The sequence below is a fragment of the Beta vulgaris genome, chromosome 9 (assembly GCF_026745355.1).
Source record: "Beta vulgaris subsp. vulgaris cultivar EL10 chromosome 9, EL10.2, whole genome shotgun sequence".
Taxonomy (NCBI): Eukaryota; Viridiplantae; Streptophyta; class Magnoliopsida; order Caryophyllales; family Amaranthaceae; genus Beta; species Beta vulgaris.
In genome coordinates, this window is record NC_079210.1 from 30,613,877 (window position 1) to 30,625,561 (window position 11,685).

General features: G+C 34.9%; 1 long non-coding RNA gene across 1 annotated transcript; it reads right to left on the reverse strand.

The window, feature by feature from the left end:
- Nucleotides 1-7,177: 7,177 nt before the first annotated feature.
- Nucleotides 7,178-11,134, reverse strand: LOC104903548 (uncharacterized). The gene is made up of 2 exons (XR_007269897.2): nt 10,788-11,134; nt 7,178-7,603 (listed from the first exon to the last, which is right to left on the reverse strand). It is a non-coding gene; the product is annotated as an uncharacterized LOC104903548 (long non-coding RNA).
- Nucleotides 11,135-11,685: the final 551 nt, after the last annotated feature.

Here is an 11,685-nt window from a genome sequence, read left to right on the forward strand (position 1 = left end):
GCGCCCAAAACCGCAGCAATAGGACAATTTTTAACCGCAGCAAATAGCATTTATTCTACTAGTGCTTGTTGCAGGTCATCTTATAAACCACACTCCTACCCCTGTCTTATCCAATAAAACACCCTTTGAAATTTTATCTGGTCATCCTCCTTCATTTGATGCTATTCGTATTTTCGGGTCCTTGTGCTTTTCCCATAATCAACAGGCAAAGAGTGACAAATTTGCTAGCTGAAGTCGAAAATGTTTATTAGTTGGATATCCTTTCGGCAAAAAGGGTTGGAAAGTTTTTGATCTTGATACTCGTGAAATTTTTGTTTCACGCGATGTTAAATTTATTGAAGAAATTTGTCCCTTTCCTGAACCCAAAACTGCCAATATTGTGTCCGCAAATATTGTGGAGATGAATGGTGATACTGATATTTATTTGATGAATTTATGGACCTTGTGGAACCCCACCTCATGCCCCCCTTGTCTCCTAGCGCTACTCCTCCAAATTCCAGCTCAGAAACAACTCAAGCTACACATTTACATTTTCCCACAACAAACTCGGAGCCCATTAATGCTCCTGAGCCCAATCCTACATCCCCCACTACCTTAAACCAACCTACCAACCCCCCGCCACCTCATCACACGGAGCCCATTATTGCTCCTTCTCCCACTTCCTTACCTGATACAACAATTGGGCCTTCAAACCCTGCGCCTAACTCAGAACCTATGCCCACCTCTACCGCACCTGCCCCTATTTCTTCTACGCTTCAACTTGGGCCTTTTTTTATTGGGCCATCTTGTCAGCGTTTATTATGATCTATCTTCTCTTGGGCGTGGTTTGCGAGCTAAGCAACCCTCTATTATCTTGCGTGACTATGTTACTTACACGGTGCAAGCTAAGAGTCCATCCTCCCCTTCTCCTACTTCTTCTCATCCCCCATGTACTTCCTATCCTATAGAACATTATATAACTTGATAAGTCATATTTATATATAGTTTTTAGTTGCATTTAGGTTGCATTTTAGAGCATTTAGTTTCATATTTAGGTTCATTGATGTATTATATTCTTAAGTTATATTTTTCTACTCCTATTCGGCATGTTTTCTTGTTTTTGATGAATTTCAGGCATTGAGGACATATTTGGAGTATGATTAATTAAGCTTGAGGATTAGGAGCACTTGGAAGGAAGCTACAATGCATAAGGATCGTCATAGATATTTTATAGTACGAATTTGAGCGAAAACGAAGCGGAAAATCATTAGAAGAAATGTGAAAAAGGAGTCATGTCTACTCTTCTGATCATAACTTTTGATGTGATTCTTAGAATCGAGTAATTCCACCAGATTTGGAAACTAGACTTGAAGATCTTTCCAACGATAGGTGGCACGCCCCGAGGAGACTTCTAGTCAAGGAGTTATGCCTTTCGGAAGATTGCACTGTTTCTGCTGGAATCTGCCACGTGTACGCGCGGATCACTAATCCGCCTATTAATGATTTATTTAAGACTTTCCTTATCTTGTAAATTACTTTCCAAGTCATATTAGGTTATTGAATATTTATTTAGATAGGTTTTCATTCTTTCTCTCTCCTCCCCCTCTCACGTTATTTTAGGTTTTAGGTTTTAGTTTTCTCTCTTCTTCTTTTTCTCTCTAGTTTTTAGTGTAAACCCTAGTTTTTATTCTTCTTCATTAATTCATGAGTTTCATTAGTTTCTTTCATTGATTTCTTTGATTATGTTTTCTTTATAGTTTTAGATTTCATTATTTATTTCATGATAGAGTAGTTTCTTTTATCTATGGTTAAGTTAACCCTAGTATGATTTAATTCATGATTGTTTCTTTAAATTCTCATATTAATTGTAATTGTTCTTGCTTAATTGATTGTGCATATTTCAATACTAGATTACGGATAACTAGTATTGTTATGATTCCATTGTCTTGATCACAACGGGAGTTGGATTTTGACGAATTTGAGTATTTCAATTAAGGGCATGAAGTTCTCCACGGGAGTAGGTAGAATGGATTGTTAGGAAGTTAAAGTGCCGTGTTTAATGTCTTTAATTTGCATAATTCCACGGGAGTAGGCTTGAATGCATATTAGAGAAGCCATAGATACTCGGGAGAGGTTTATGGTACTTTATAGGGTGTACTTTTCCTTGTGAACATTTAATTTATTAGTTTGGGGTAGAAATTATTTTGTATTATTTCGTGCTAGTGGGGATACTTAACTGTAGAGTCTTTTATTTATATATTGATTAGTATAGTTTAATTTCACCATTATTCTTGATATTAATCTCCCTTAGTCTTACCATTATTTAAGGGCTAATCATAGAACAACTTTCTCCTTGTGGATTCGACTCTGACTTACCCTACTACATAGTTAGGAGGATTAGTTAGGTTATTTATTTTTGTTAGGTGCGCGACACGCCTATCATAACTTGTGACAGTTTTTCTTCGCCATACCGAAATTTTCTTGCAGCGGTTACTACAAGTCAGGAACCGCGCTCTTTTAAAGAGGCCATGAGAGATGCTAGTTGGCGAGAATCCATGAATAATGAAATCCGAGCCTTGGAAGAAAATAGGACTTGGACCATGGAGCTCTTACCTCCAAGAAAACATGCTTTAGGTAACCAACAAATCTATAGGAACAAATTAAATTCTCATGGGACTCTTGAACGTCGGAAATCTCGTCTTGTTGTTTTTTGTAATCATCAAATTGAAGGCCTTGATTACACAAAGACCTTTACCCCTATTGCCAAAATGGTGAAGGTTCGTGCTTTTCTTGCTATCGTTGCTGCTAAGAATTGGGAACTTCATCAGATGGATGTTCATAATGCCTTTCTCCATGGTGATCTTGAGAAAGAAATTAACATGAAACTTCCTCCTAGGTTTGAAGCTTCGCATCCAAATATAGTATGCCGACTCCAGAAATATCTATATGGTTTGAATTAGGCTCCCCGATGCTGGTTTGCCAAACTAGTCACAGCCTTGAAGGGGTATGGGTTTCTTTAATCCTACTCTGATTACTCTATATTTACCTTTACTAATGGCTCTGTACAGATCTATGTTCTTGTGTATGTTGATGATCTTATTATTGCTGGTAATGAATCTGCTGCTTTAATTGCTTTTAAAGCATATTTGAGTGACTGCATGAAAGCTCTTGGCTTTCTGAAATACTTTATTGGCATTGAAGTTGCTCGTAGCTCTTTAGGTTTGTTCTTGTGCCAAATGAAGTACACTTTGGACATCATATCTGAATCCGGTCTCTTGGGGGAAAAACCATGTGGTTTTCCTATCGAACAAAATCATAAGTTAGGTCTCGCTACTGGTGCTTTGCTTAATGATCCAGAATCTTATCGTCGGCTTATGGGCCGCCTCATATATTTAACTCTAACTCGTCCTGATCTTGCTTATTGTGTACATATTCTATCCCGATTCATGCAAGCTCCTCGTATCGAGCATTGGGAAGCCGCTTCAAGGGTGGTCCGGTATTTGAAAGGTACTCCAGGTCAAGGTATTCTTCTCTGTGCTGACAGTCATTTGACCTTACAAGAAAAGTGTGACTCAGATTGGGCTACTTGTCCCATTACTCATCGTTCTCTATGGTTGGCTCGCTTTTCTTGGTCACTCTCCTATCTCTTGGAAAACCAAGAAACAACATACCGTCTCTCACTCATCAACCGAAGTTGAATACCGCTCTATGGCGGCCATCACTTGTGAATTAAAATGGCCCAAAGGCCTTCTCTTAAGCTTAGGGGTGCATCATCCTAAAGCTATATGATTGTTCTGTGATATGCAATCTGCCTTACACATTGCTCAAAACCCAGTCTTCCATGAACGGACAAAGCACATTGAAGTGGATTGCCACTTTGTTCGTGATGCAATCTTGTACGTGTCGCTTGCGAACGCAAATTACTAATGTATAATACCTATGTTAACCTCAAAAAATATAACATAGTAAAGGATAAGTAGGGTCGAACCCATGGAGAGACTAACTAATTCACTAAAATCAAAGTTTTACTAAGCTCGGAAAACAAATATTATTTACAAAGTTACACTATTTTTTACGTTATGTACATATATACAAGTGAGGGGGGGGGGGGTTTCGTTGATAAGACTACTTAAGCTAATTAAAAATACTACTAACCTACTATTTACAAGTGACGACAAGCAAGTTGACACCATTTTAATTCGATCATTGAGTAACTAAAGACATATTAGTTTCTTCTTACCTTTCTTATAGTCTACTTCAATATTCAGATTAGCATTTAGGTTGACGAATCACCGCCCCCGATTTATTTGATGTTTTGCTCACTAGAAACCTATAATCTTGCTAAAATAGAACCAACCCTAATAAACTTGTTTTATTATATCTATTCAGAAACTTAATATAACTAAGATATGAGCCGCTCACACCAGCTATATTAAGTCGTTACCTCTAAAAGAGGTATTAAACACCGCGCCTAATAGCAATTTAGCATAGTTTAAATACTTCATACAAGTAATCGTGCACTACTACAAGTATAAAGATTAAACTTGGTAATTCAAACAAATGAACATACGAATTGAATAAATACAAAACTCAATAATGAAATACAATCAAACTTACCATTTAATTGATGAAATACAAATCTAGAAATTCAAAAATGATACTTCACTTAATTAATCCAAGTGTAAATAACAAGTTCAATAACAAAACTAGATAATCAAGGAATAAAGTAGGGAGAACTTATTATTGACGTTAGATCGAACAACCGCTGCTCGATTTTGCCGTCGGTATCGCTTGCTCGCCTTCCAATGCAACTCGATATGTCCTAGTCTTGTGCTGTAACTCAGTCTCACGACCCTCAATTCTCTATGCTTGCGTCCCTTCTCATTCCCAAAAATGGTGAATTTATATCTAGTTAGTGTAGAAGATAGAATAAAAAAGATAGAATTTCGTAACTGAAAATCTGATAAACAAATCATATCTTGCGGTGAAGTAGTTTGCTAGAACGCATAATTCTCTTTGTTTGATATTTCTAAGAGGATGAATATGGAGGAGTTTGTTAGATAATCTAGGTTCCTATCTCCTTTTTTTTTCTTTTGGTCTTCACGGCACCTGTACTCCTCTAGTCTTCTTCTTTTCTTTTCTTTTTTTCCGTTTTTTTCTTTCTTTGGCTTCCTTGGAAATTCCCCTTTTTTTTTTAATCTTCTTGTTATTGTGTTTCCAATTCTCACGTGCAACTTAGATGGAAGACTTTTGTAATTCTATTGTTTTTCCTATAATAAGAAAAGAACAACTAATTAAGCTAATTATTTGATATAACATATTATGAAAATATATATTCACCATATATGAAGAGTAGGGAAAAATATAAAAATAACACATGAAGGACAAATATTAGACTAAAGTTATGGAATAAAACTATAACCTATTACGCGCTTATCGAATTTCCTCACACTTAGCCTTTGATCGCCCTCGAAAAAATTACTACGAAATAAAGTAATAAGAAAACTATACTAGGAAAGCACTAAACCTAACTCACTGTCGTAGGAATCACGATTGCACTTAGCATGTGCAACAAGCCCTTCAAACCCCTAGGTTACCCTAGTGGACGAGTAAGGTCTCGTGAGGATTTTCAGATGGCATATTCACAAAGCCTTATGAACATAGGTTTCCAAACCAACTAGCAAACATGGATATTATAATGACATTAAAAAATAAACTAAATGCAAGACCTAGTATACCACCTCAATTTTCTTTGTCGGAAATAACAATATTAGATAAGCACACTACAAGAAACTAAAACATTTTAAATCTAGTCTGAAAAACATTGAGAAAATGTTAGTAGAGATGTCATATTCTTAGTGTTTAAACAATCGAACTCCCAAATTTCATAATACTTCATGAACTAATTAATTGTTATCTTCACAACTCCAAAATATCTAGCATGAATCCACAAATGTATGCGTATGAAGTTCAATAAACAGACCCTCACATATATAAATAAAACACTCAACTCTCATGTGTTTGGGGTTATGACAATATTCACGCATACCTATAACCGAGTCGACTCAAAATGAAGTATATTTCTTTAAACATGACTATCGTCTCAATTCTCCACTTGGAAGTAACATAATACATAAAGATCAAAAAGTCTTTCACACGGTTGTAACGTGGCTAAGATTAAAGGGTAGGAATTATATTTAGGAATGTGGAGTTAATGAGAAGCCAAGCTAAAGGGAGAAAAAAAAATCCATGACTTAAGATGTTTCAGTCACAACAAACTCCATTTATACATTAAACTTCATACTCCGACACTTTTTTGTTCTTTCCATATTATTCACCATAACCTTCATAATTAATGCAATTACAACACGTATATGGATACTTCATAGCATTTTCACCTTTCCATGACTTTCAAGCATTTATTTTCTGTAATATTTCTTTATTTCTCCAATAGTATATTTTTCAATTTAAGAACCCATTTTTCTCCTTTATTTATTTTTCAAATGTCTCCACTATAGCGCAAACTTACAATACAAACTCAATATAATAACTCCACTTAGCTAGGGTATAATCTGTAGGAGGCGCAGGTTTGTAATGTATGGTTAGCAAATAAACATGGGATTTAAGGCTCAACAGGGATAAAGAACGGGAAATATTATATGAAAAAAAAATTCTAAGGCTAAAAGAAATGAAAAGGACGCCTGAATAATTTCTTCATAGCATTTGTCACAAAAGTCTCAAAGAGTACCAAGTCAAGTTCAAGAGCCACACTTCATTGAGGAACTATCACACAAGAAAGAAAATAATGAGACTGATGCAGATTTGTCATTCTTATAGGCTCAAAAGCTCACAAGGCTTGGTCTTATCTAGCCAACTTCTTTAAGAGAAGAAAGAAACTTTTTTTCTTCCATTATATTATGAATCTCTCAAGTTCGACTATTATATTCCAATTATATAACATTCCCAAAATCTTTTATTTCAAATTTTTTTTTATTTTATTTCAAAAACAAGTTAGATTACGGTTTCTTAACACTTACTAATCGTCATTCTCTAGGAAGTTAAGAGGTGGAAGTCCTAAATTAAATGCAAATAAATTCTTAAAACTAATGCAAGCAAACGCATATTTTAATAAACTACGGACTGATTTTTATTTTTAATTTGTACTTGTACTAACAGAAATAAATAACTTATACTAAAGTCCTACCAAAATTTCCGCAACACTTTTCTACAATGAGACAAGTAGTCCAAGTTCATAAGAATGTCAAAACCTGTTTTCCATCATATTGATGTTAAATACACAAATGCTTAGCTTCCCCCAAACTTAAGCTTTTCATTGTCCTCAATGAAACAAAAGAAAAAAAAAATAAGCGGAAACTTAGATGGTTAAATGTATGTTGTGCTCGCTGTTGGAATATGTTTCATGTCTGCTTCCGAGCTGTAACTTTCCTTGAAAAAAATCCAGAGCTCCAACAATCTTCTGTTGTTCAATGATGGCATCGTTATTTCATAATCCAGTATATCAAAGTTTGTTTCACTCTTGTGATGCCTTGGACATCTGCCACTGTATTAGAGGGCTATAGCCCTTGTCAGGTTCTGAAATTATAGTGTGATTGCAGATAACATTCTATAGAAGCAAAATGAGCAAATTATTAGTGCAGCTTGTAAAAAAAAAAATACTTCTAATACTAGAAGAGGTTACAATCTGAACAAAGAACTGAGAAAGCAAATGAAATATTCTCAGCCTCAACCGACATAGATAAGCGCATACAATCCGGCTGGCAGAGTTCAGCATATAGTATGTGTCATGGTTTCGCTATCTCTGCAATGTTATTGAGTATATATCTTAACTCGGCTGTGCACAAAAATTCAAGTTGACAACTGAACATGACCACGTAATTGATAAATTCAACATAAGACACATAATCAACAGTGGGCTCAAAACAAAAACAAAAAAATTCAAGTGTACACAAGCCGATCAGGGTTGACACTTGCTATCCCTAAAATCGTACGCTAGATTATATTGCACAATTCATGATTCACTGCTCAAACCTACTTACCAGCATGGGTGGGCATAAAACAATTAGGGTCAGATTAAATGTCCCAAGTGTGTGAACCACAGGTCATTGAATGATCAGTTTAAAAGAAAAAAAAAAAAGAATAATAATCCTAATGAATCAAGCTCTAGTTGAAACAAGCTCTACTTTAGTATTTTCTAGAATTTATTTGCTGACACTCTAGTTGAAACAAGCTCTACTTTAGTATTTTCAACAACACTTATTTCACTCTTTTTAGGGACCACATAACATGACTTACCCACTGAGAATCAGAAATAGGATAAATCACGTCGGCATCTAACCACTTAAGGATTTCCTTTTTAACTACCTCCATTATGGAGGAGTTTAACCTACATCGAGTTTCTCTAGTGGGTTTAACATCTGTTTCAAGAAAAACTCTATGCATGCATAAGGTGGGACTAATTCCATTTATGTCAGCTTAGGTCCATCCTATAGCCTCCTTGTGGTATTTTAGCACATTTACCAATTTATCTTCTTGAAATTGATTTAGAGCATTGGAGATAATCACATGTAGGGTTTCATTTTCACCTAAAAATAGACATATTTTAGATGCGAGGGTAGTGTTTTCAATTCTAATTGAGGTGCTTTAACAATAGATACGATTAGTTTAGGTACAGACACTGGCAAAGAAAGATCAAAATTATCTTTTTCATCATTTTGCGAATCAAGACTTGCTACATCAGACATATCTACTAAAGAAACAAGCATTTTAGTTTCCTTGGTATCAGTAAAATCATCAGTCTCAAACAATTTTTCACACCACTAATTAAAAATTTCTTGAGCCATCCAGTCAAAAGCATCAAAGGAATCAATAGTACTAACATTATTGACATCACTTGGGTATCTCATAGCATCGAATATATTGAACTTAATTATTTCACCATCAAATTCCATCGGCAAATTACCCTAATGAACATTAATTTTAGTCTTAGAAGTTTTCAAGAAAGGTCTTCCCAACAATAAAGGAACATTATCGGTTCTATCACCCATATCAAGAACATAAAAATCAGCCGGAAAGACTAATTCATTTACTTTAACCAGTACATATTCTAAAACTCCAATGGAAAATGCATTTGACCTATCAGCTAACTAAATAACCACATCAGTTTTAGACAAATATCCCACATTTAAAGTATCATAGACAGATTGGAGCATCACATTAATCAAAGCACCTAAATCTAGCATGCATCTTTCAAATTTAGAATTACCAATTTTGCAAGGAATAGAAAACATGCCAGGATCTTTACATTTAGGGGGAAGCTTCTTTTGAATTACAGCTGGAATATTCTCCCCCATACTTACCTTTTCATAAGGACATTGTCTTTTGGTAGTACAAAGTTCCTTAAGAAACTTTGCATAACGAGGAACCTATTTATTATCATCAAGTAAAGGAATATTGACTTCAACTTTCCTCAAACTCTCAAGAATTTCATTGTCAAGAGCAACTTTCTTAGCTTTAGCAAATCCGGAAGGGAAAGGGGGCACATCTTTAAAACGAAAAGCATCAATTTCTGAATTAAGCTTACCCTTTCCTTCACGATCTTTTCTACTCTCTGTCTCTCCATTTCCCCCTATATTAAGTTCATCTTCGGGTTTAACCTCTATCTCTTTTTCAATCTCGCGACTCTTTACCTTAGGTTCACTTAACTTTTTCCCACTCCTAAGGGTCACATCTTTGGCATTTTCTTTTGGGTTAGGAAGTGGTTGAGATGGTAGTTTACCTGAAAGTTGAGTTTCTATATTACTTAGAGAAGTACAAATTTGTCCTATTTGAGTATCTATGTGATGAAGGTGATTTTCCGTGTTCTTTTGATACTCAATTCCATGATTGTGAACTTGGCCTATTTGAGTAGTTAATTGCTTAACTAAGTCTTCTAATGATGGGCCAGTAGATTGGGGTGGAGGGTTTTGCTGACCAAATTTCCTAGGTTAACTAGTTTATGATAATTGTGGTCTAGTTCCATACCTAAAATTTGGGTGATCTTTCCAACCTTCATTATAAGTATGTGAATAAGGATCATATTTTCTGTGAGATTGATTAGAGTAGCCTCCTATAGCATTTACATCTTCAGTTTTTAAAGTGGGACAAGCATTAGTTGCGTGAGAAAACTCGGAACATTAAGACTCATTATTAACAATAATTTAGACACTAAAGTGGTCAAAGTAGCAATTTGTTGAGCATTTTCTTGTAGTTGAGATTTAACACCACTTAAGTTAATTTCATTTACTCTTTTAACTTCATTTCTAGTGCTATGTTGTTGAGTGTTTTGGGCCATGTCAACAATTAAATTCCTAGCCTGAGTTGGTGTCTTGTCTTTAATACGCCACCACTAGCAGCATCAATCATACCCCTATCATTAGGCAACAATCCTTCATAAAAATATTGAATTAACAGTTGATCAGTTATTTGATGTTGTGGACATGAAGCACATAATCTTTTAAAACGTTCCCAATATTCATAAAGTGATTCCGAATTATGTTGTCTAATTCCATATATTTCCTTTCTTATGGATCCAATACGACTTACGAGAAAGAATTTTTCCAGAAAAGCTTTTTGTAAGGCGTCCCAAGTTGTAATGGAACCAGAAGACATAGTATACAACCAATCTTTAGCTAGATCATGTAGGGAAAATGGGAAAGCATGCAATCTTACTTGTTTAGTTTCAATTCCTTCAGGTTTCATAGTTGAACAAACAACTATAAATTCTTTTAAATGTCTATGAGGATCCTCACCTGCGTTCCCATAGAATTTGGGAAGGAGATTAAGAAAACTGAGTTCAACTTCAAAGGTTTTTCCAAGGTTGGAAAAACAATGCAGAGAGGTTCATCATCTAACTTCGGAGCTCCTAATTCCTTCAAGGTTCTTTCATCACCCATCTCTGAGTCTTCAAGTGGTCTATCTTGAAAGATGTAAAGTAATTTCTTTGGGCTAGCTTCATTTAGAGTCTCAATGAACTGGCTTTGCGTTTGCGTACATTAATATATATGTTAAAATCCACGGAGAGACTAACTAATAAATCTCACCGGCAACAGCGCCAAAATTTGGTACGTGTCATTTGCGTATGCAAATTAATATTGTATAATACCTATCTTAACCTCAAAAAATATAACATAGTAAAGGATAAGTAGGGTCGAACCCACGGAGAGACTAACTAATTCACTAAAATCAAAGTTTAACTAAGTTCGGAAAACAAATATTATATATAAAGTTACACTATTATTTACGTTATGTACACCATTTTAATTCGATCATTGAGTAACTAAAGACATATTTTCTTCTTACCTTTCTTATAGTCTTCTTCAATATTCAGATTAGCATTTAGGTTAACGAATCATTGTCGCAGTTTATTGGATATTTTGCTCAATACAAACCTGAAATCTTGCTAAAATAGAACCAACCCCAATAAACTTGTTTTATAAGATCAGTTCAGATACTTAATAGAACTAAGATATGAATCGCTCACACTAGTTATATTAAGTCATTACCTCTAAACGACTATTAAACGTTGCGCCTAATAGCAATTTAGCATAGTTGAAATACTTCATACAAGTAATCGTGCACTACTACAAGTATAAATATTAAACTTTGTAATTCAACCAAATGAACATATGAATTGAATAAACCCCAAAC